Source organism: Podarcis melisellensis (assembly GCF_964234715.1).
Source record: "Podarcis melisellensis genome assembly, chromosome: 12".
Lineage (NCBI taxonomy): Eukaryota > Metazoa > Chordata > Lepidosauria > Squamata > Lacertidae > Podarcis > Podarcis melisellensis.
This window is the reverse complement of record NC_138544.1, coordinates 18387762-18411820: the sequence shown is the minus strand read 5'-3', so window position 1 is coordinate 18411820 and position 24059 is coordinate 18387762. Positions and strand designations below refer to the sequence as shown.

Below are 24059 nucleotides of genomic sequence, written 5' to 3'. Positions count from 1 at the left end.
ACTTCTAAAAGGGGCTCCTAATTTGTTGGGAGTACAGGGCAGCATTTCTGCAGTTCATTTAGTTCAGCAGGAGAAGGAATAGGTGGTGAGTGTGTGCTGCCTTTCCACAGTTCAAACCATGCTCAGTGCAGCTTAGAACATGAAAAAATGCATAACAAAAGTAGTCATAAACAATAACTACAACGTTTAAAAAATGCACAACCAAACTGAACCATTTCCACATAAATTGCAAGAAGATCTAAAATAAAGTTGCAAAATAGCAACAGCAACCCTCTTCCCCAGCCTTTTTGTAGCTGGAGTCAATTTTCCCAGGCGAGGTGGAAAAAAACCTGAAAAGCAGGCAGCAGATCTTCCAGGATGCACAGCCCATGGATGGAACAGACTTATGAATAAGTGCATGTGAAGCTATATCATGGACTGGAAATATACCGATCTTCCCAGTCCTAACGGGGACTAAGGAGCTGGGATAAAGGCTTCATGGAAAAGATGGGCTTTGAGGAAGGATTTGCAGGAAACAAGAAAGGTGGCAACACATTTCCTGGGCGACACTTCTAGGCGTAATGAGCAGCAAGGAAGAAAGAGATGACTTGCATGAACCTCATACGCATAGGCTTAGTTTGCAAGAGGGCCAGCCCTACCATTAGGCAAAGTGAAACAGCTGCTTGCTGGGTTGTGAGGTTCAGGGAACAGTGAGAGCCCCTCCAGCCTTTCCCATGAGCCACCAGGCCATTTACCTCTGCCTGATCTATCCCTGTCCCTCTTTAGCTGAAGTTACCATCAGCTGCAAGTCCAGTTGGCCTCTGCACATGTAATAGGGTTGCCTGGAAGCAAACTGTCTTGGGCCAAATGGTCTTAGTTCTTGATTCGGTTTCAAATTGTTCCGGGCTGCTTTTATGCGCCACACAGCACCAGCATCAGACGTCTGCGTTCAGCTCTATTTATTTGTCTTTGTCTATTGATTGCCTGTCATTGTTTCCTGTATTCCATTTGTTTTTCCTTGAGTTTAAAAGACCAGAACATTGAGTGGTTGATAAATAGATTTGAAAAGTTGCCTTCGTTCCATGGCGGCTCCTCTCAGGAATCTCCCGTTATCCTCTGGTGAAATGTTACCAGGTACTTTGTTACATTAATGGTCCTCAGTGATACGTTACAGGTATTGTTTTGTCTCAAACACAAGCAATGCTCTTAGAGGGAATTGTTCGCCCTTGTCTCAGAAGCACATCCATTGCCACAGAAGTGGATACTTGACTAGAGAGCAGTTCTCATGATCAATAGATCATGTCAGCTTCCCTTCTCAGGAGCAAACCTTCCTGATTTTTAATTGTACACGCACACACACACGTAGTAGCGAGTTCCATCAAATGTTTTGTAATGTGAGAAGGGGTGTGTATATCGAGCTTCTCATAGAAATTCAGAAGGGGTGTGTGTGTGTGTGTGTGTGTGTGTGTGTGTGTGTATCACTTATTCATCCCTGGCTAATCCCTTCCTGATTTTTATCTCCTGGAAAGCGATTTATGTATCCAGCAGAGAAAATCATGCACAAGCTACCTAAATCTGATGTGCAATTGACCATGTGCATCTAAGACTTTGCCAGGAGTAAGAACCTTTCGGGAAGGGGTGGGGGGATGTATCGCTGAATCACTGCTTTTGCTGTAAAGCCAGTTGAGTTTGAATGAATAGCAGGCTAACTGGTGCAATTTCCCCCCTGAAGATTATCTAATCTTTCCCGAATATTATCTTCAAACAGGTGTTTTACTACTTTCGGTCAAAGCCTTTTGTCAGCGTTTGATTGGCAGAATGGCTGTTGAGATTCAGTGGCAATAAGGTTATACATGCTCGAGGGGGGATGTTCACATAGAGAGGTGGCATCGTTTAAACTGACTATGGTTGCTGGTGGTGTAATAGTTCGGAACTCAGTCAAGTGCAAAAATGGGCATTCAGCGTTAGGGGTGATTAGTTATATGTTTCTAAGTTCTCTCAGAAGGTTGGCATCATTGAACCATTGCCAAGTCCCTCAATATAGCAAGAACCCCAGTGCCAGATTCCCAAAATTTTACAATACAATGCAATAATACAATTATTGTATTGTATTACTTTGCACTGTAAGAAGTGCTGGGCTGATGCCCACTGATGCTACATAGTTATATATGTAAAGGTAAAGGGACCCCTGACCGTTAGGTCCACTCGCGAACAACTCTGGGGTTGCGGCGCTCATCTTGCTTCCGGGTCATGTGGCCAACATGACTAAGCCGCTTCTGGTAAAACCAGAGCAGTGCACGGAAACACCGTTTGCCTTCCCGCCGGAGCGGTACCTATTTATCTACTTGCACTTTGATGTGTTTTTGAACTGCTAGGTTGGCAGGAGCAGGGTCCGAGCAACGGGAGCTCACCCCCTCACAGGGATTTGAACCGCCAACCTTCTGATTGGCAAGCCCAAGAGGCTCAGTGGTTTACATTACAGCTCCACCTGCATCCCTTAGTTATATATGTAGTGTGGTTATAAAATCTGCCTGTTTGCTGAGAACTTCATTAAAGGTACTGTTCTGTCATTGGAGATGAGATGAGCGGTTCTGGGAGAAAGGGCCTTCTCAGTTGTTCTGTCCCAATTGCTGAACATGCTTCAGAAAAAAATAGCTGAACCATGCACCAGTAATGTTTTTACAGTTTTTCTCCATGCCTTTTCTGTTTACTGGCTGGTCAGTTTCTTGCTTGGTTTTACCACTGCTGGCTTCATTATTGCACTGTAGCACAGTGTTTTGGGTTATTGTTAAGGTTTGAGCTTTTTATGGCATCATATGCATTAAATACCTTTCTGTCTAAATGCAAGCCAACTTGGCAATTAATTGGGAAAATGGACTATAGTTAACTAAGCTGCACTGAAAGTATAAACTGGGCCCCAAAACCCCTGTAATCAGTGAGATACAAATGTGCATCCCTTATTTTTGTGTTTTTCCAAAGCCCAGATTTAGTGTGCTATTAACTTAAGTTGTATTTATAGAGTTAGACGTTCTGAAATTAATGGCCCTAACATATTCATGCTCATTCATTTCAGTGAGACTTCTCTAAGCAAGGCCTGGCAATTTATAGCCTCCTTACATTGACTAGCTTTTAGTAGCCAGAAAGGTGCTGATAATTATATAATTTAAATTAATGGTATATAATTTATGACTTCAGGTTATAATTCTAAACCAAAAGCAGAACAAACAAAAGTTAGAGTATGACTTTGCATTAATATCATTTTTGAAATGTTGAAAAGCTACCAGGGGCCACAATCCAGCCCTAGTCACGTGCAAGTCATTTCTCTCTCTCTCTGTCACTGTCACTCACTCACACATTCCCAGAGAAATTGAACCGAGTGATTCTGAGCAACATTTCATTGCCCTGGATGCAATATGGATCAGCTGCAGGCACGCAAACCTGTTTTTGCATGCAGATCTCACTTGCCGGATCAGGTGAGTGCATAATTCGGTTTGATGGATGAGTTCCCCGCTTGTTGTTGTTTTGCCAACGTTCTGAATACGAATATCTAAAACGCTCTTCGGAGGGAGTGTCTGGGAGTGTTTGTGGGAATGCAAAAGAGAAAGTGGGAGGGTGTTGAACCTCATTATGAGATGTCAAATGTAGGGGCGGAGGCAGGAATTCGGTTTCATTTGCATTTTTATGCGAACCTACTTCATTCACTCTTCCCCGAACAGTATACAAGCCAAATCATGACTAGCCTTCAAAATGTGCACTTCTCCAAATTTTGCAGTGCAGTTGTCCAGCCAAAGAAATACAGTGGTACCTCGGGTTACATACGCTTCAGGTTACATACGCTTCAGGTTGCAGACTCCGCTAACCCAGAAATAGTGCTTCAGGTTAAGAACTTTGCTTCAGGATGAGAACAGAAATTGTGCTCTGGCGGCGCGGCGGCGGCAGGAGGCCCCATTAGCGAAAGTGGTGCTTCAGGTTAAGAACAGTTTCAGCTTAAGAACGGACCTCCGGAACGAATTAAGTACTTAACTCGAGGTACCACTGTATACCTAACTTTGGGGGAAATGTGCATTTTGAAATGGATGGATGCATTGGTGAAAATGCCATTAATAATGAAAAAACAACAACGGGGGAGCGTGCTGACAGAAATGTGTATATTAAGCTAAAATGACATCCTGTGTATATGAAAAGAGATGTGCAGGAAAGTGCTGGTGATTTTTGCAAGGATTTGGTGCTGGGTGGAGGATTGCAAACTGATTTGGAAATATGGACTGAATTAAAGACTGGGAAACAGAGAAATTAAGGGAATTCAAAAGGGACAGACTTGGCCATTCCAAGTTAAATGAGGAAAAGAAAGACCATTGCATAGCAAAAGGTTTGCAATGGAGAACCTCACTTCCTGACCCTTGCATGGTCCCGCCTCTTTATTTCAGCGAGTCAGAATGTAGATATTTGCATAGTGAGGGCTATGCAGTTATTTCTCATTAAGCCAACTAGGTTTCTTGCTCCCGCCAGAAACCCGGTGGAAAGCCCTGTGGGTGGGAGCTGTGGAGCTTTATGAATAAACAACTCATCCGCCTTTCCAGCATCTCGTTCAGCACCGGGGGATTATTATGACTAAGGTAGAGCTCTTAAAATGCAACTACCCAGGCTTTAAAAACCCTTATGAGTGTGCAGGGGAGAATAATCCTTATTGAGCTGTGGGGAGGGGGTTTGAAAAGGCACGGGAGACAGAGGATCAAAGAGGTTAGCAGGAAGAGAGCACGTTTCAGCAATAATGAGGTTGCTCTCTGTCAACTCAATATATTAAATGTACCCTACTTTGACAACCCTCTTGGCCTCTGCTGGTTGGCTTATTTAGCCCTAGGTGTCTGCAAGGCTTGCCGCTGTATCCAGCCGGAATGAGGGCCTAAATTCTAATTGGAAGCACGGAGAGCAGGAAGAAGCTTGCGGCCTCATATAAGGCACAAGTGCTCTTAAGTTATTATCCTAACCAATGCATTGATCCATTCCACTGCCTATGCTGTTGGGATTATTATAGTGTGTTTCCTTGCTCAGTGCCAGGAAAAGCAGCCAAAGTTCTCTGATTAAAAGCATACATCTATGCTGACCTGAAATAACTTGCGCTTTTCAGAACCGGGGGAATCCAAGACAAATGTCCGTTTCCCTTAATAATTCCTTGCATTGTGGTTTTCACCAGAGAAATCTTATCAAATCTGGATGCTTTCTTGCGCTTTTAATTAAAATGTACTTAAAAAAAATTATTAAAGATTTTCTTGGGTTACAAAAGTACACACACTGTCTCTGTTTTCAAATCATGAAAGCTCCTTTCTACAAATCAGTTCTACTCAGTACTTTTTTTTCCTGGGGGTATTCAAGGGTACGCAGTACTGGAACCTTTTGTTTTGTTTTGTTTTCCTAGAAGAAAAGCACTGGTTCTACTCGGCGTGAGTGAACGCAGGCTGCCATTTTTGGGGTAGATTTTCGTATATGTATTCCTTTGCTGGCTTTAACTTTTAGAAATCTACGCAGTTTGCATAAAAGGGCATGAGATATTTATGAAAAATAGCAATAAAATAGACCTTAAAAACAGGAGATGTCATATAATCATCAAAATATAGTTAATAGTTTTTTAAATTAAAAAAAACACCAGACACTGCTGCCGTATTAACCATTTTAGGATTGGACGCAGTGGTTGTACCTCTGCAGAGTTAAGGCATGGCATTGTGCATTAACCCAAGAGCGTCATTGCACCCACACAGTCCTTCAATGCCAGGAAAAGCCACCATTAGGTGGCTGGGGTGGCCTAGCGTGTGTTTTTCTTTTCTTTCTGTCCATGTACCAGAAAGGTAAAGATAAGGCCGATCTCCACCTGCCCAATTTTGCTCTTTTTTTAGCTTTACATCGGGGATGGAGAACCATTTTCACCCTGGGAGCCCCTTCTGAGCAACTTTCTTGCAAGCCGTAGGCAGGAGCAGAGCAACAAATACGAATTAACCTTTGTACAGTGGGGTAGTTTCTACACACATTCTCTCTGTATTCTCCATTCCAGACAAACAAGAAGCATTATCATAGTTCAGCGTTGTAATACAGCTAGGCAGAAACGTTCAGTGAGGGTGCAGAGCAGCACCAATTAAAGGAGTACAGAGCTACCAGCAGAAGTCCTAGGGTGGTTTAACAGGGAACCTTGGATATTGTAGTTCTGTGAGGGGAATAGGCGCCTCCTAATAACTCTCAACACCCCTAACACACTACAGCTCCCATTTTGGGGGGAGGCAGGGGGGAGCCATGACTGTTCTAAGTGGTATCATAGCGCTTTAAAGGACTACCTTAAAGGCAGTTCGAAAGCACGCCAGTGCAAGTAGATAAGTAGGTACCGCTGGGGCAGAAAGGTAAACAGTGTTTCCATGCACTGCTCTGGTTTCCGTAAATGTGTCCCGTTGTGCCAGAAGCAGTTAAGTCATGCTGGCCACATGACCTGGAAAGCTGTCTGTGGACAAACGCCGGCTCCCTCGGCCTGAAAGCGAAATGAACACTGCAATCCCATAGTCGCCTTTGACTGGACTTAACCGTCCAGGGGTCCTTTACCTTTTTTACCTTTTACCTTTGTCTGCCTCCTATGATCTTCTCCCGGAGTGTGCACATCTCCAAGGTAGTGCGAATGCATTGACATCCTTCCAGGTTACATATGGCAAAGGTGAGAGGCACTACAGGTGTGGCAGTCACTCCAAACACATCTTAACATCTTCTGCAATGTACAGTGGCGCTGCATGGCAAATGACGAAAGGGGTTGCCGTCAGACTGTAGAAGTGAGAGGAGGAGGTATTATCCAATTTATTCTGCCGCCCATCAGAGGAGCAAGGTCTGCCAAGTCAGCTGCAGCACCTTTGTACAACTATGAGAATACCTACCTGGTGCCAGGTGGCTATAGATGCTCATTTACAACTCACCACTTTGTTCCAGTGTTACCCACCGGGTCTCTGTTCTTTAACAACGACTTCATTCCCCTTTCCTTGTATATCTGCTCCGCCCTCTCTCTTTTTATTGATGCAAACCATTCTTTGGTGACGATATATGGCTGAATGGTGGGATAAAAATATGGGGAGGTATAATGGGATTGTTATATGCATTTTCATAAACCAAAAGTTTAAAATATGAAGACTATACAGTCATACCTCATGTTACGTTTGCATCATGTTACGTTTTTTCAGGTTGCATCCCGCGGTGACCCGGAAGTACCAGAAAGGGTTACTTCCGGGTTTCGCCGCTCGTGCATGCGCAGAAGCGCTAAGTTGCGCTTCGCGCACCTGCACAAATATGGCGCCTCAGGTTGCGAACGGGCCTCCGGAACGGATCTTGTTCGCAACCAGAGGTACCACTGTGTGTGTGTGTGTGTGTGTGTGTGCGCGCACACACACACACACATATAAGGAAATAACTAGAAAAATAAAGCAATCCCTGAGGATAACAAGGCTTCTTCTTCTTTTAATGCATGACGTGGGCTTATTTATCATGGCTCCTTTAAAATATATAGATATAGATAGATATTAAAAAACAAAACACACAGCTTAGCAAGGTTTTACGGCACTTCAGGCCTTTTGAAGCTTCCTGATAACAAAAAGCTATAACTGCAGCAAAACTCAAGATTGAGGTTAAAGTTTTGCTTTATTAAATATATGACTTTGGTTGCCACACAGAATAAGAACTCTGAGGTTCATATCTCACCATTTAAAACCTACACTAGTTGATAATAAAGAAAGCTGAAAGTTAACAAAGTGTGAAGGAGATGCACAAAAGCACAACTGAGTAGCAACAGTAATAATTATTAATTCTCAGTGACTTCCAGCCTTTCTGTACAATTCTTTTTTAAAACAACAACAACCACCTGTTATTGGTAATTTGCTCACAAGTGTAAACTACAATAATCTGCTTTGAAATGGAAGCAGGACTTGGTGGCAGCTGAAAATTAAGGTCAATATAATGTGTCTCTCTTCATAGCAAATACAAACATAGATGTTCTTTTTGTCATAGTCTTAAAAGATGTAGGAGACATAACTTGTGAAGTACTTAATAACATTTATATCTGCCTCAGAGGGCAATTATGTGGAAAGACTTTCGAAGTGATGAAGTTCTAAGCCAGGTTTTATCTACAGCTCCCATCATCTCTATCTTGCAGGACCAGTGGTCAGCATGATGGGAATTGTAGTCCAAAAACAGTTGGAGACCCGTTTGGGAAGCCATGTTTTAAGACATGGATGGGGAACCTGTGGCCCTGCAGATATTGCAGCATTACAACTCCCATTGCCTCTAGCCATTGACCATGCTGACCTAGGGCTGATGAGAATTGGAATCTAGTGCCATCTGGAGAGTCACATGTGTTCTAAGCCCTCATCAATTGCCTCAAAAGGTATGTATGCTGCTTGTGCAACATGCTTAACAATCTGTAGACATGGGAGTTATGTCAGATATATTGTGTGTTCTTTCATATTCTGCTGGAAGCCACCCAGAGTGGCTGGGACAACCCAGTCAGATGGGCAGGGTACAAGTAATAATATTTTGTTGTTGTTGCTACCAGTGAGTTCCTTGATGTGTGGTTGTAGGGCAGAGTCCCTCCCCATATACTGTATTTTTCCGTGCATAAGACTAAGTTTTCCCTCCTAAAAAATGATTTCAAAAATTAAGGTACCCCTGCCCGTACGGGCCAGTCGTGTCCGAATCTAGGGTTGTGCGCCCATCTCACTTAAGAGGCTGGGGGCCAGCGCTGTCCGGAGACACTTCCGGGTCACGTGGCCAGCGTGACGAAGCTGCTCTGGCGAGCCAGCACTAGCGCAGCACACGGAAACGCCGTTTACCTTCCCGCTATAAAGCGATACCTATTTATCTACTTGTACTTGGGGGTGCTTTTGAACTGCTAGGTGGGCAAGAGCTGGGACCGAAAGACGGGAGCTCACCCCGCCGCGGGGATTCGAACCGCTGACCATGCGATCGGCAAGTCCTAGGCACTGAGGTTTTACCCACATCAAAAATTAGGGGGCATCTTATACATGAGGCCATCTCCCCCCCCCCATTTGCTTAAATCTGAGTCCCCCAAAATAGGGGGCTTCTTATACATGGGGGCATCTTATAGATGGAAAAATACGGTATTTAGGCTAGTTTGGGCCATGCAGAAGCAAGTGTTGAATAGGAGAAGAAAGCGATGGATAATCACAGGCAAAGAAGTACTTTGTGGTGCATATTGTTAAGGCAGAGACTAAAGGCTCCTTTTCAGAAGTGACAGGTTTAACAGATGGGATGGTTCTTGAAATTGTGGGATAGGAAGATGTGGTGATATTGGGAACAGCATGAAACAGATGCCCTAGAAAAGGCCAAGAGAGAGGGTCAGATGCAATTCCTTTAGGAAAGTCGTTCAGAAGAATGCATTAAATTTAATGAGTGCATAATGGAGTGCTACAACAATTCTGTACGTGTTGTTACTAAAAGCTGGGAGATCTGATAGTGTGAAAATCCGCAGGAAGGTGCAAGAAGGGACAGAGGCCACTATGAATACTGCATTAGAAGGGGTGTGGGGGTGAGAATGGGCGTATGATGTGATATTCTGCCAAGAGAAAAATGTGCAGGTAGATTCAAGAAGGTACAGGTTAGCTCTTAAGTATCAGGAAGTTGACATTCTCCCCCTGGATTCATCCCACTCTGCTCTGGTCATGTTAGAACAGCAAGAATACAAGAAGGTCAAGGTTGTGTTGGTGTATTGGTCAATCTAGCTCAGTGTCATCTATGTTGACAGGTGAAAGTTCTCCAGAGTTTCTGACAGTGATCTCTCGTAGCCTTACCTGGAGATGCCAGGAATTGAACCTGGCCAGTGCCTCTTGGATACAAACCTTATGCTCTACACACCTTCTCTTTCTTTCCCAGCCATTTGTCTACTCAATCCATTCCCCTAGCTGCTCTTTTTCCAGACGGATGGAAACACAGAGATCCATGTATCTTTCACATTTGGGGGGAGAAAAGGAACCAGGGGTATGGGAATTTGAGGCACAAAATGGCTGTTGGGGAAGAAAGAGATAGCCAGGGGTAGCCAACACGGTGCTCTCTAGAAGGACTACAAATCCCACCAGCCTTTAGTCAGGATGGGCATGGTTGAAGGATGATGGGATTTGTAATCCACAATATCTGGAAGGGGCCATGTTGGCTGTCCTTGGTTTAAACCAGCCCTTTCTCTGCCCTCTACCCTGTCACTTAACCTGACACCACCTTTTCATAAGACTTAACAACAACAACAAAACTACATTGAATTGTAGAACAACAACAAAAAGATGAAAGAAGCTGGATGGGAGTTGGAGAACCATAATTATAGCCCCACCTGTAGAAAGTCTCCTGAATTGTAGATGCATAGGCATTAGAAGGAAATACATGGCTGGTCATAAATGTCAATTTTCCATCGACCTTGACCATCAGTGCATTTCTTCTTCAGAAGGAAATTTTAGCTGAAGCTGCAATCCTACTTGATTAAAGCAAGATAGAGAGAGAAGATGAACAGGGAGGAGTCAATAAATACGAGCAAAGGGCAGTGTCCAGAAGTCGGTATTTTAGATCCGAACCGGGTTATTGTTTCTTAAAATTTGACTTGATGCAAGGTACATGTTCTGATTAATAAAGTACATCAGAGGTCTTTTGGGGAGAAAAAAAAATATTAAATGATCCCCGCAGTGCTATAAAAGCTAAATCAGAAAGAACTACACTGCATAGCAGAATTCTGTAAGATAAATCAATAACTCTACATGCTCTAGCAGTGCTTTGTAAGCTGAAGCCGGAGTGCCCTTCCCAGTAATCCACTGAGGATGGCTTCAAACATTATGCATTTCCTACAGGAAGTGTGAAATTCCTACGTAGCATGTTCCATTTCAGTTATAGGTTGGGGGAATTTATTTCTGCAAGGCAGAGAAAGAGGTTTTCAGAACAGGCTATAGCTTTGTCCTTAGAAATACTGATGACAATAATAATGGGTTTTGAAATTAAATGGCAGAAAAAGCAGTGGTTTTCTGGGTTTTCTCGTAATTAAAAGGGGCTAAGTCGGCATTGTTCTTCTTAAGCTAAGGGACTTGTGCCTTTCTTGGCATGTGCCGCCACGCAAGCTGATTTCCTTGTTTATAACTACAGCTATTCAGTGCATAGAACCTGTGAGCTTGCCAGGCATGTACGTGCTACAGAGGAACAATTACAAAGCTCTGAAATGTGGGGAGCCCCTGGTCTACTCTTAATGGTATTCCTGCTTGATAGGCTTCCTCTTAATCTATTGTCGTGGTATCTGCTGAGCAGGGTTGCAACGTTTAGTTGATTAGCTGGTTAGATTAATTAACTGAAAAACATTTGATCCACTAAAAAGGTGCCCCTGGTTAAGTTGGCAGCACATTATTTTAAATAAATAATACTTATTTTAAATACATGTACTTATTAAGAAATGCAAATCACAGGCACTGTCTTAGAAGAGGCTTGCCCACTTTTAATGGAGCTGTAGATACCAGGTCAGTAGCTTTCTTTGCTTGAGTGTTATGCTGGATCCTTTGCCTTGCTGACAGGAAGTAGCCAGCAGTAAATCACACTGCAAGTTGGAGTTAACTCTTCATTAGCAAGAACACGATCTACACAGACTTGGAGGAGTGTCAGGCCTAATGAGCACAGAAGCTCATCCCTAGGTCTTGCCCCAATGGCTCAGTTGCTGAAACTGAAAGTCCCCACCTCCCTACACCATCCCCTCCTCTCCAGGGTTCCCCCCCCAAGCAATTGGAGACTGCGCCTACGTGAAGCCAACCTCTCCTCCACCCTTTTGATGCCTCTTCTGGTTCTGGGAGGCAGAGGGGAAGGGGAACTTATTGCTTATCTGGGCCCTCAGCCTTCTTTCCTTAGTGGTTCCCCAGCTGGTTCCTCCCACCATTCTTCTGCGTCCAACAAGTCCATGACATTTCCTTAGTTTGAGATACCTGTTGCCTTAACCTGGGTTCCTTTGTAACCATAAGAACTGGGACGCATGGGCAGAGACTGGAGAAATCTCAGAGTCAAGAGATTCCTGTGACCAGTGGGTGCAACTTTATGTCCCTTCCAGTCCCTCCCTCCATCTGGTTAGCAAGAGCAATGCAAATTGGATCAATTTGCACCAGTTATTCAGTATTGTACAGTGGTGCCTCGCAAGACGAAATTAATCCGTTCCGTGAGGCTCTTCGTATAGCGGTTTTTTCGTCTTGCGAAGCAAGCCCATTGACAGCTTAGCGGATTAGCGCTACAGCTGTCAAGCGGCTTCCAGCGATCAGCTGTTAAGCGGCTTATCAGCGGAACAGCTGATAAGCGGCTTAGCGGCTTAAGAAAAGGGCGAAAAAAGCGGGAAAAACCCGCGGGGGGATGCAATATTTTTTTCGTCTTGCGAAGCAACCCCATAGGGGAAGTCGTTTTACGAAGCGCCTCCAAAATGGAAAACCCTTTCGTCTAGCGGGTTTTTCGTCTTGCGAGGCGTTCGTCTTGCGGGGCACCACTGTATATAGTTTGAGGTAGTGTGTGTGTGTGTGTGTGTGTGTGTGTGTGTGAAAAGTCAAGAGTTTCCTGCTCTTACTCTGTTCTTGCTGAAGAAAGGCAATGAAGTTTTTGCCTTGGCTGCTGTGACCTTGACAACAGGGATTGATGGGAATGGGTGTTGCTTTGTAACATGCACCTCTTAAAAGGCTATATTCTGCAACCTTTGTACTTTAGGAGCATTTGAAAGATCTGCAGTTAAGCTTTTAAAAAACCCTGTCAGAAAATACTTGACCAAGACATGTTCATTATTTCATTAACCAGTGATTGAGGATGCTCTCTCCCTTCTGTCAACCAGAGTTGCCACATTGCACTATAAACCTGAGACAGAATATTATTACAGGCCACATAATGCACATTATCCTTTTTTTTGTTTTACCTTGTACTTTTCCTGTATGACTTGAAGCACCAGCATTTACTGTTGAACCCTGAACGATTTCACTTCTTAAAGCCAAGCTGTAATTTGCTCTCAAGTTCCTTTTTCCAAATCTTCATAATTACACATTTTAAAACAAAATTCCTCTTAACTCAAGAATTACAAGCACAAAAGGATCCCAGGAAACAATCAGATAAGTATTCATTTATTTAACTCAACATATAGAATTATGTTGCCAATAGTTTTTTTTTTTAAAAAAGTTAAACTCTTAATTAGCTAAAGAAGGTTTTAAAACTTTTTTTCTCTTTTTTCAGAGATTCACACTGAAATCCACAGGAGTTCATTGACTATGGTAAGAAATGACCACCATTCAATACATGTTTCTGTGCTAGAGTTCTCTTTTGCCCCTCCATATACTGTACCTCCCAACTAATGAGTTGACTGTAAACACATTAAAATCATCTGCTTCGGCTATTGGACATGAATGAGAAATGGCTTAAACCTGGGGAATTTTGCTTGCATTTCCATAAGCCATTTCAGTTTTCAATTGGCACTTCTTCATCAAGCATAATCATGCAGCTTTTGTGTTTTGGGTGTGTGCTTCTAGGACTAGCAATCTGAATATGAATTAGTAGGTCAATGCATTGCCGTGCTGCTAGAAAAAAAAATATTTGGAGAAATATACACACCCCGCTCTCATCGTGGGGCGTTGTGTTTGCTGAGCTGTCGGAAATCCAGAAAGCTTTTTATAGACTCAAAAGTCCTCATTTGAAGGCTTAGGATTTCTTTGTTTTGTTCTGCAATCTACTTAGTATAGCTGAACATGTATTACAGGGTATCAGGAGAGCAGCACCAGAATCACACCAGTTTCATTTACTCCCCCTATTCAAATCTGCTTGTAGCACAACTGAAAAACCCAAAGCTCTTAAAAATTGATTGTTTAGCCCGGGGGTCAGCAACCTAAGGCCCATGGGCCAGAAGCGGCCCGTGGAGGTCGTTTGACCGTCCCCCGAGCCTCCCCTGAACCGAGTTTCCAGCTTGTGCGCTGTGCTAAACCGGTGCAGCGCAGTGCGGGGACTTGCTTCTGCGGTGCCGAAAATTGCGTCTATGCATGCGCAGACGCTGAAAATCACATCTGCACAGATGCAGACACCGAAAATTGCGTCTGCGCATGTGCAGACGCCAAAAATAGGCACGATCCAACCCAGGGAGGGATCTCCGCGGGACCGATCCGGCCCAGGCAAGATAAACCTTGCTGACCCCTGGTTTAGGCCAAATCAGTGTGTGAAAATCAGACCACTCTCCAGTATTTCTTAGGAACGCCCCTTCCCCCGGCCGCTTAGGATTGCCAGCTCACTATACAACAATTGCAACAAAACCAGCAACTGGCCTCAGGGCTCTTTGTCCTTTAGCTTCCTTTGCCCCCGGGAGCACAAGGCTAGGATGGAGCCAGCAAGTATGGGCCCATTCCATTATATTCATACCCTTGGAGATAAGTGTGCGGAATCTGCAAAAAGTTTCTTTGCAAGCTGGCTTGAATTCATGGCAGGCTGCAAAGGAAGATCCCTTTGCTGATCCCAGCAGAAGCTGCAGTCAGCACTGCTTTTCGCCACGGATCTGCTGCACCCAAGAGCTCCAGTCAGGAAATCCTGTGTTGGAACCAGTCCCAGTGGGGCTTGTGTTTGGTGCCAAATTTAAAAGATGCCAAATGTGAGCCCAGCATTTTCTAGGGACAACCAGGAACACAATTTAAGGCTCTTCCTCCTCCTCCTTTTGCAGATGTGTCTTCACCTGCCACATACCTGACATTACATATTATTTCATTACACCTGGATACGATTTGGGGAAAATGGCCTCATGGACCAAAGATTGGTCTTACTGCTGCCTTTAAGGCTTTATAAAACTGTAATGAGCAAAAATAACAACCGTTTTTTGTTTTTGTTTTTTAAAAAATGGCTCTTGAATTTTAGCAATCTTTATCTCCTGTAGAGCTTCCCTTTAAATGTAATGGTTTAGTAGAACTCTTTATTTAGGGCTCACATCTACACTATACTTTTAAAGCATTCTCGTACTACTTTAACAGTCCTGGAGAATCCTGGGAACTGTAGTTTGTTAACAGTACTGGCAATTGTAGGTCCGTGAGGTCAGTTTTATGGACATGCAAGCGTCATACTCCCTGAAGGACACAACAGAGTGATAAGATCCCTTCAGAATCCAACTTTGCAGAGGAGATTTGATGAGACACTTTCTCCTTTGTTGGAGGAGATCTGAATCTCATCTCATCATGCAGGTTCCCCTGAGGCTTAATTATTCCTGCGAGGCTTAATTCCCATACCAAGTTTTACATACATCTATTCTTGCACTCAGATGTCTCCAGGCCTGTGCAGTTGCTAGACTAACAACCACATGCATCTACCCTCATCTTGCTTTTCTTGCTGCCTCTGTGAAGTTCCCCTGAAAACTCCATCATTTGCTGCTGCTGCTGTTGCAGTTAGTCCCGACTTCTCCTTCCTCCATCCTGCCCCTTGCCTCCTTTGCATTCAGGGACCGAGCCAACATCTTTAGGCTGCTTTGGCAGCCAAGTTTCATCCTCTTGTGTCCAGCTGTGTCAGATCTAGTGGAGTGTGGGAGTTGAGGCTGTCCCTTCGCTACTTCTCCCCCACTGAGAAATGCTGATGAAGGGCGTTCCTTTGTTAATATTAATATGCAGATGCCACCAAGCTAGCCCCATGTCTGAAAAAATTATCATGCCATTTTCCTGATGAGTTAACAGCCCTTTTCGACAAAGCAGATGAACGTGCTGGAAGAAATTAGGTTGGTGTTAGGAAACATGGCTCTGTAGATACAATAGGGGTCCATCTTCCATCAGTCCCAGGAAGAACAGTCAAGGGTGGTCAGGTAGTTGTAGTCTGGCTTCACCTGGAAGTCAATAGATTCCCCACCTCTGAATCAGAAAATGCCTGGTCTGTATCTACGCTGTCTAGACCAGGGGTAGTCAACCTGGTCCCTTCCGCCCACTAGTGGGTGTTTCAGGATTCTGGGTGGGTGGTTGGGGGTTCATGTTACTGCAGCACTGGTGGGCGATAAGGAAATTTTACCATCAAGAAAGATCCATTAGTGGGAGGTAGATATAAAAAGGTTGACTACCCCTGGTCTAGACCATAAAATGAATCTTTGTCTTCAAGCTATTTATATTGTTGAAAATACAGATTTCAGACTGCAAACCTATACCCGCTTACTTGATCATAAGGCCTATTGACCACAATGGCACTTCTGAGTAGACATGTCTAAGTCTGCATTGCTAGTTACTAAAATTACTGTTTAAATCATTCAAACACATGCTATTTTTAAAAGCCAGACAAAACCTTTATCAGCAGGTATCTTACATGACTGCATAATAGACCTACCTAAATATGAAACCTTTAATAAAGCACCTTGGTATATAAAAGTGTACAGGTATGAGCAAATGTCATTGTTTTCTTCCTACTTAACTCCTATGGAATGGATGCTGTATTATTTAGGAAGAAAACTCCCCCATGAATTCTTCCTTCGGGAGATTTCCTGCCTTCCTGTCTCTGCTCAGTAGGATAACTTGGACTTCAATTCATGTTTTCCCTCCAGTTCCTGTGCAACACAATTCTTCTAATTATTGTGATTACTGCATCTGTTCAACAGCTTTTGTGCCCCTTTCTAAAGAGATTTATCACAGAGGCACACCTGCTGCCTTTACATTGAACTTGATGTTCTGGTGTTAATTTCAGCCAGGAATTTAATTGTATTATTCTGCGAAGAACCAACCAACCTGGTTGTAAAGGACAGGCACATCCATGCGTGTGTGTGTGCACACAGGTTTTGACCGACCAAGAATTGAAACATGGGTGCAACCATTAGTATCTCACCTATCCATCCTTTTGTGAACCTTAGGTATGGGGAACCTTTGGCCTTCCAGATGTTGCTGAACTGCAACTCCCAACATCCCTTGCCATTTGCCATGCTTGCTGAGGCTGATGGGAGTTGCAGTTCAGCAGCCTTTGGCGGGCCAAAGGTTCCACACACCTACTTGGCCTTATTCAAGCCAGAGTCTCTCCCTGCCCATGCCATATATGAGGTCCACAGACTAGGATATTGGTCATCTGGAAAGTTAGATGGGTGGCAGGTGACGTCCACAGAACAGTAGCTTATTTAAAGCAAATGTGGCCTGCACATTTAACATTTAATGCTGGCTTTTTCCCTGACAAAGGCTCTGTGCGCAACAGTCAGAAATGCAGTGAGTGCAGACTTGCTTAGCATGGGATTTGTGCCGGGGAAAGCTTCACATGGGAGTTCCTTTGCAAGTTTCCCTTTGAAAGGAAAATATAGCAATCCTCTCACAATGTCAGTAGAGCATCATCTCCAAAGGGGCTTCCAAAGTTAACGACTCAGCTCCCCACAGTGGGGTTTTCTCATTCATACAATACATTCAGCTGGATTTTTCTTTAAAGCTATGAGCCTGAAACACTAAAACAACTTCCACTAATTAGTTTTGAACTGTGCTTGGGAGTTGCTGTCCTTTTCCTACAACTGTATAGCATTTAAGATAGCATAGTAGGTCTCTTTCAGCCATGGCTGTATTTGAGAACTAGCCCTGAAATATCCACCTGATGGCTATGTGTATTCAGAAGCTGTGTGTTCATTGCTAGAGATCTGACCACTGTGTTTTAAATCAGCAGCCTCTGGGGTCCTTTGGTGTGGTAGGTCCTAGGTCTCTCCCCTTCTCTGTTCTTTCCCTTTAGAAAGTTTTGGTTCTCTATGAGCTCAAGCACTGTGAAACTACTATCACTGAGAGCCCCGGGGAACCAGCTTTCCTAGAGCGATAGTTCCTAATTTTGCAGTCTTCTGTTTGAAGGGCTGCCTGAGGAAGGCCCTATGTTTGAGGGACTGTCTGGACTATGCCCAGCTTGAAGATGAAGAACCATTAGAAGGGGACAGCACAAGGGTATTGGGAGTTCCCCATCAACAACACCTGGACAGTAGATGGAGCAAGCCCTGCCATTAGGCAAAGTGGGGCAACCACCTCAGGCAGCAAATATTGGACAGCAGCAATGGTAGCTCCCTGGCTCTTCTTTCTAAGCATTCCCTGGGCATCTCTTGTCAGTTGAAGGACAGCGCTGTACTTGCCATATGTCCTACCCACTCCCAAACTATCCAGTGTTGAACTAAAACTAAACTGCCAGTCCTTGCTTGTGGGATGAAGAGGGAGCATCAGTTTGTTCTTTGCCTCAGGCAGCAAAATATCTTGGGCCAACCCCGTGGAATATGGGTCACCCGGTCACAACCTTTCCCACCACTTATGGTGAGGTGCATTGTACTGTCATTTAGGTTTAAATAATTTTTTCCAAACTGCAGCTATGCAGATTAATCAGGATATGCACATTATATGCAAATCAGCACCTTCCCCCTTTAAAAAAATTCATCCCATGGGGGCAGTACTTAAGTGACCACGCTACCAAGAAGCTCTTTGGATCCCAGGCCACAGATCCCCACTGCTCCTAATTCCATATTTTGCTTATTTCATCTGAAACGCCCCCAAGCCCATTTGTAATTAATGACTAGGGCCAAAATAGTTGCTTTAGGCATGCCTAAAGCTTGTGCAAACCCAGTGGGACTTTTGCCATTCCCCACCCACCTTGAATCGCACAGCCCCTGTGACATTCTACATGCTGCTTTTGACATTTCTCCAAGTTTCTGGTCAACTTCAGCCGTCTCAGAATGGTGGTTGGAGCAAAGGCATTCATGAAATCTGAGTCCAGAGCCCCTTTGGGTGCATGGAATGATCCAAATCCTACCCATCATCACCATCATCTAGCAACCCAGATTTTGCCTTTCTGCAAATTGAACCAAAAGCGCAACTCCTTTCCACCTTCTTGTGTTCACTAATTGTTATTTGAGAGACTGGTGCACAATTAGACCAGGATCAGTGTCTGCTATTATTATTATTTTATAGGGTCTCCTTGAAATTTTCTTTAGCTGAACAAGAAACTGCTACTGTTTACATCCATCCTTTCATTTCCCACTCAAAAAAGAAAAAAAGTGGGGGAGGCACTGAGGTTACTATTGAAGTTAACACAGCCTTTGTATAGATCAGGCATAGGCAAACTCCAGCCCTCCAGATGTTTGGGACTACAGTTTCCATCATCCCTGACCACTGGTCCTGTTAGCTAGGGATGATGGGAATTGTCCCAAACATCTGGAGGGCCAGAGTTTGCCTGTGCCTGGCATAGATTATATTAGGGGAGCAGAGAAAAGGATGGGGTAATCGCGGGAGTGGAGCAAGGGGCGATCAGCTGATGGTGTTTAATCACCTTAATGAGGTTAGAATTGATCAGGGAGGTCATACCTGCCTTTAATGATTCCTCTTATGCCTTGCACAAGCTTTTCAAAACCTCTTCAGATCTAGCTTCAGAGAAGACATTTCTCCAATGGAGACCAAATCACTGCCAAGTGGAGCAGTCTAGCTCCTCAATCTGCCTGTTAGAGATGATGCTTCTGCTAAATTTGTGGCAGAGGGCATTTGCCATCCTTGCAATGTTTCCAATATTGGACTCCTGTTTGCAATTCACGGCGCCTCATTGCATCCTTTTGACCAACAGCTCTGCTTGGTTCTTTACCATTCATTTGTCACTTGGGTGTTTATTCTTCCCCAAGTGTAATAATACTACTTTTATTATCTAAAAGCATTTCTAAGCCACTTAATATTTTAAAATCTCCAAGCAGTGTACAAAAATAAAACATGGAACAATGAACAATATTATTTAAAAAAAATTCAACATAAAAAGCCAGTTAAACAGTATTATAAAAATTAAAAATAGGAATTTGGTAACAGGGTCCAATCTTATGAGCAAAAATATATGTACTTAGAAGATGCCTGAAGCAAATGATGGATGATGTTTCACATATGGTAGAAGGAAGGGTATGGTACAGTACAGAGTCAGTAGCAGAAGATGCCTGTTTTCGGGTGTGGTACCATGAATCAAACTTCCCCAGATGATATAAGATGATATACAGGTCTATAAAAGGGCAGGTGGTCTTTCAGATAATTTGTAGTTGATCGGCAGTTCCCCCATCACAGGTGTAATCTGTAATATACTCTTATGTCTCTAGGGTGCCAGGTGCAAAAGAGGACAGGGCTCCTGCCCCCTAATAGTTGTGCAGTTCTACACAACTATTAAAAGTGTAGCATCCCTGTCGTCTGTTCCCTCTGACCATCTTATGTATTTTCCTTTCGTAGAATTTCATTCCTCACTTACTGTCCCAAATTACCCATGTTGGCAGAATCATTCTGAAATTCTAACCCTGCCCTTTGGTCTTCCTCTGGAGTCAGACAAATGCACTTTGGACATAAACTTGTGGAAACTTCCCATTGAAGTATTTCTCCCCCAATATGAAACTGGCTTTTAAATCAGTTTATGAGTCTTTCTGAATGCAAGTTGCCTTTTGCAGTTCTGTTAAAGCTCCCAAATAATTCGATTTGGTACATATCAGCTTGCTCATTGCTTTGTAGCTGCTGTGGAAGAATGTGTGTTGGTAAGGTAACTGTTTTCTGCTAGCAAACAGTGGCATTCCTCAATTTATCCTTAGATCCCCTTTCTCCCCTCCCAAAAGAAAATAGTGTTATTTCCAACAAAGCCATTGCTTGAGTGGAACAACTTCCACTCGCCCTTCCCTTCCCTTCCCTTCCCTTCCCCTCTCCTCCCTCATATGCTCCCCAGTCCAGATCTGTAATAATGATAATAATAATAATAATAATAATAATAATAATAATAATAATAATAATATATTATTTATACCCCGCCCATCTGGCTGGGCCTCCCCAGCCACTCTGGGCGGCTTCCAAAAAAATATTAAAATACTGTAATACATCAAACATTAAAAGCTTCCCTAAATAGGGCTGCCTTCAAATGTCTTCCAAAACTCTGGTAGTTGTTCTCTTTGACATCTGGTGGGAGGGCATTCCACAGGGAGGGCACCACTACCGAGAAGGCCCTCTGCCTGGTTCCCTGTAACTTGGCTTCTCGCAGTGAGGGAACCGCCAGAAGGCCCTCAGTGCTGGACCTCAGTGTCTGGGTAGAATGATGGGGGTGGAGACGCTCCTTCAGATATACTGGACCGAGGATCTGAAGGATCCCTAGTCCTGAGAAACAGATTTAGGGCTGCAGGGAGCATGAGGTGGGAGGAGACACTCACACCACGACTTCGTTGGGTACAACCCACTGAAATTGCATACTTCTCCAGATTTCTGACTTTACATGCTTTTACCCCACCAAGATCCTTTCTTGGGTTCACATTTAGCCAGTTCTTCTGCTGTAAATTCATTCTGATTAGCAGAGAGATGGATATGTTCACTTTACTAACATTTCCATTCTCTTTTCTTCTCTTTCAGGAATATTGTTGAAGGATCCCTAACTGGAAATATCTCCCAGAAGAATTTCAAAACCTGTGACCAGGCGTGCAGGGATATATTGCCAACCTGTTTCAAGTGTTAAAATCAGGAAACCAAAAGTGGACAATATCCTCTGAAACTTTTTATTCTCTTGTAGCGTACAATTTGTTTCATCTAACGCTATGTTAAATTTTTTACAATATTGTCAAATGAAAAATCGCATTACAAAGCCAGTGTTCCTCTTTCATCTGAGACAACTGCATCAAGTTAAATAACCCAAATTAATAATATTTTGATCTTTGTTCTAAACCGACTGTATATAGTAGTGTGTGTGTATATAAATTTATAGAGATCAAGAATAAAATACAGGCCTATGTTCAGACCTGCTGCATATTTTTAAAGGGTTTGTTTTTAGTTGTAAAGTGCACTTACACTTCTCCAGTAGAGCTAAAAAGACTGGGATCTGAAATGGTTCATAGCGGCCTGAACATTTCAGCTTGCTTCATCAAATGCCGGATACAGATATAGCATTACCTGAGATGTGAGTTGCAAGGTATGGAGATCCAGATAACAAAATATCCTCCCCTTTTTTAAAGGAAAAGCAAACACACAAGTATGACAGAGTGACTCTGAAATATTCTGTCGCTCTAATTCCAGTACTTTAGGTCGCAACCCTGCTCTCTGATACCAGGGAATAAGTCCCATTGAATTCATTGAGGTAGACATATATAAGATGGTATGGGACGCCTAACTCCAGCATGCTGCAGGGCTTTGGCTCAATCCTGATTGGTTCTGCCAGCCTCTGGTGGTGCAGCAAAGGCCTTTTCCATCCCCATCTGCACAACCTTCTACCCCATCAGGCCTTTGCAGCAGAACTGTTGACGTGGTGGAAGTCACCAACTGCCTCCAGGCCCAGGGGTTTGGATTGCGCTCCTAACCTATTACCATACCAATTGTTGTTGTGAGGCCGGCTGTAAATGGCACCTTGAACTCCCTTGAAGGGAAATGATAAGGTAAGTGGCTGTAGGATGGCAACCTCTCAGAGCTGTCTCTCCATAGTGAGGAGCTGAGAATTTGTGGTGGAGGAACTACCATATCTAAGATTACCTGGGCGGAAGATGGAAAGAGGCTGGATCCTCCCAGATAATTTTGGTGCTGCTGCCTCCTCCCCCTCCAATTTATCTTTCAGTTGGCTTTCGTGTTTTTTTTGCCTTTCTGGGCGCATGCCAAGGAAATGGTGAGGCACTGGATCCTTTAGTATCCAAGCATCATAGCAATACACACTCTCTTTTTTTGTCCTTGTGCCACTGGAGATGGAGATGACTGCAGAGTTTTCCACAATAAGGAAGCTTCCACAAGTACACCGCCTCTCCTCCACAGGTGGAAGGGGAAATCTGCTGGGATGTCCTTCCCAGGGACCATAGGACTGGTCCCTTAATAGGCTTAATTTAAATCCTTTTGAGGCAGTCGTTTGGGGATATACCTGATAATCTCACACTTGAACAGCAAAACACCATTTGACTGACTGTGAGATTAATTAAATGTGCAAGTGTATAGCCTTCCCCTCAAAAAGAAAAGTCTTACACAGCTTCCAAAAAATACGAAAGATGGCCTAATATACATAATGAAAACTGGATCGCAGCAGTATAAACACAAACCTGGATAAAACCCAACTAAAACCCTTGAGAATAGAACCAGAAGTTAATAAAAAATGGTGTTGTGTGCTGCATTAATTATCCTTAGAGAACAGCCATTGAAAATAATGGACATGACCGGCATGGGTCTAACATGTTAATTCCAATGGGTCTGTTCTGAGTAAAACTTTGTTGGCAACAACCCATGATATTCTGGGATTAAAATCTTCTGGTTTTGCCTGGTGCCAGAAGGACATCTGCATCAGCGCTAGGAAGCCTAGGCAGGACGTTCCACAAATTGGATGGGCCACCTCCATCACTTGTTCCCCAGTCACCCCTAACCCTGCTGCATCTCAAGATGCAAGAGATGCTAAAAAAAGGGGTCTCACTAAGGACCACTTCTCCATTCCCTCATCTAAAGAGATGACAGCTGCAGCTGTTGCATACCCAGCCTTTGCAGAGTTTAGGGAAATCAGTTCATCTCCAGTAATTGCTCATTTTCCACACACTCACCCCTCTCTCCTTGCTTTCATATGCACAAAATCCTGTCATTTCAAAGTCACACATCTCTCTCTCTCTCTCTCTCTCTCTCTCTCTCTCTCTCTCTCTCTCTCTCTCTTTCTCTCTCGTCATATTTCTGGGGAAATTAGTCATTTGTATAACTGTCTGGCATATTTCATCAGCTTTCTCATCTTGTGCCACTCTGTTCCATCTTGTGGGGTGTTTGGGTGCTCTGGCTTTGTGCGTGTGTGTGTGTGCTTCAGTTAATTTATTTGTCTACATGCAAATCAAAGTGACCTAGAGGCCTATAGTGCAGATACGGCAATGCCAAAAAACCTAGAAATAAGGCAGCTTTTGTTCATGCAACCTGGTCCAGCAAAGGAAATAGTCGTCATGGGAAATCGCACACCGTGAGCGTATCGTGTCGCATCAGTGATGGTTTTTCAGTAGAGCTACTTCCTATTTTCGGCCTCAAGCACCCGCTTGGAGAGTTGACTTCTATAAAGCGTGGGAAGGGAGATAAACCCTGTTGAATGATTGCCGCCGCCGCTGGATCAGACCAAAGGTCGATCTACTACAACATCCTGTCCTCGTC

At 43.7% G+C, this 24059-nt stretch overlaps 1 protein-coding gene and 1 long non-coding RNA gene across 5 annotated transcripts in view; both read left to right on the top strand.

Moving 5' to 3' along the window:
• RBMS3 (RNA binding motif single stranded interacting protein 3) overlaps positions 1 to 24059 on the top strand; it is a gene marked incomplete at its 3' end in the record, with an annotated part of 736788 nt that overhangs the window by 23748 nt on the left and 688981 nt on the right. The gene's annotated exons all lie outside the window — the stretch shown is intronic.
• LOC309353838 lies at positions 4109 to 22294 on the top strand. Its single transcript, XR_014162051.1, has 3 exons — positions 4109 to 4595; positions 13225 to 13262; positions 21330 to 22294. It is a non-coding gene; the product is annotated as an uncharacterized lncRNA (long non-coding RNA).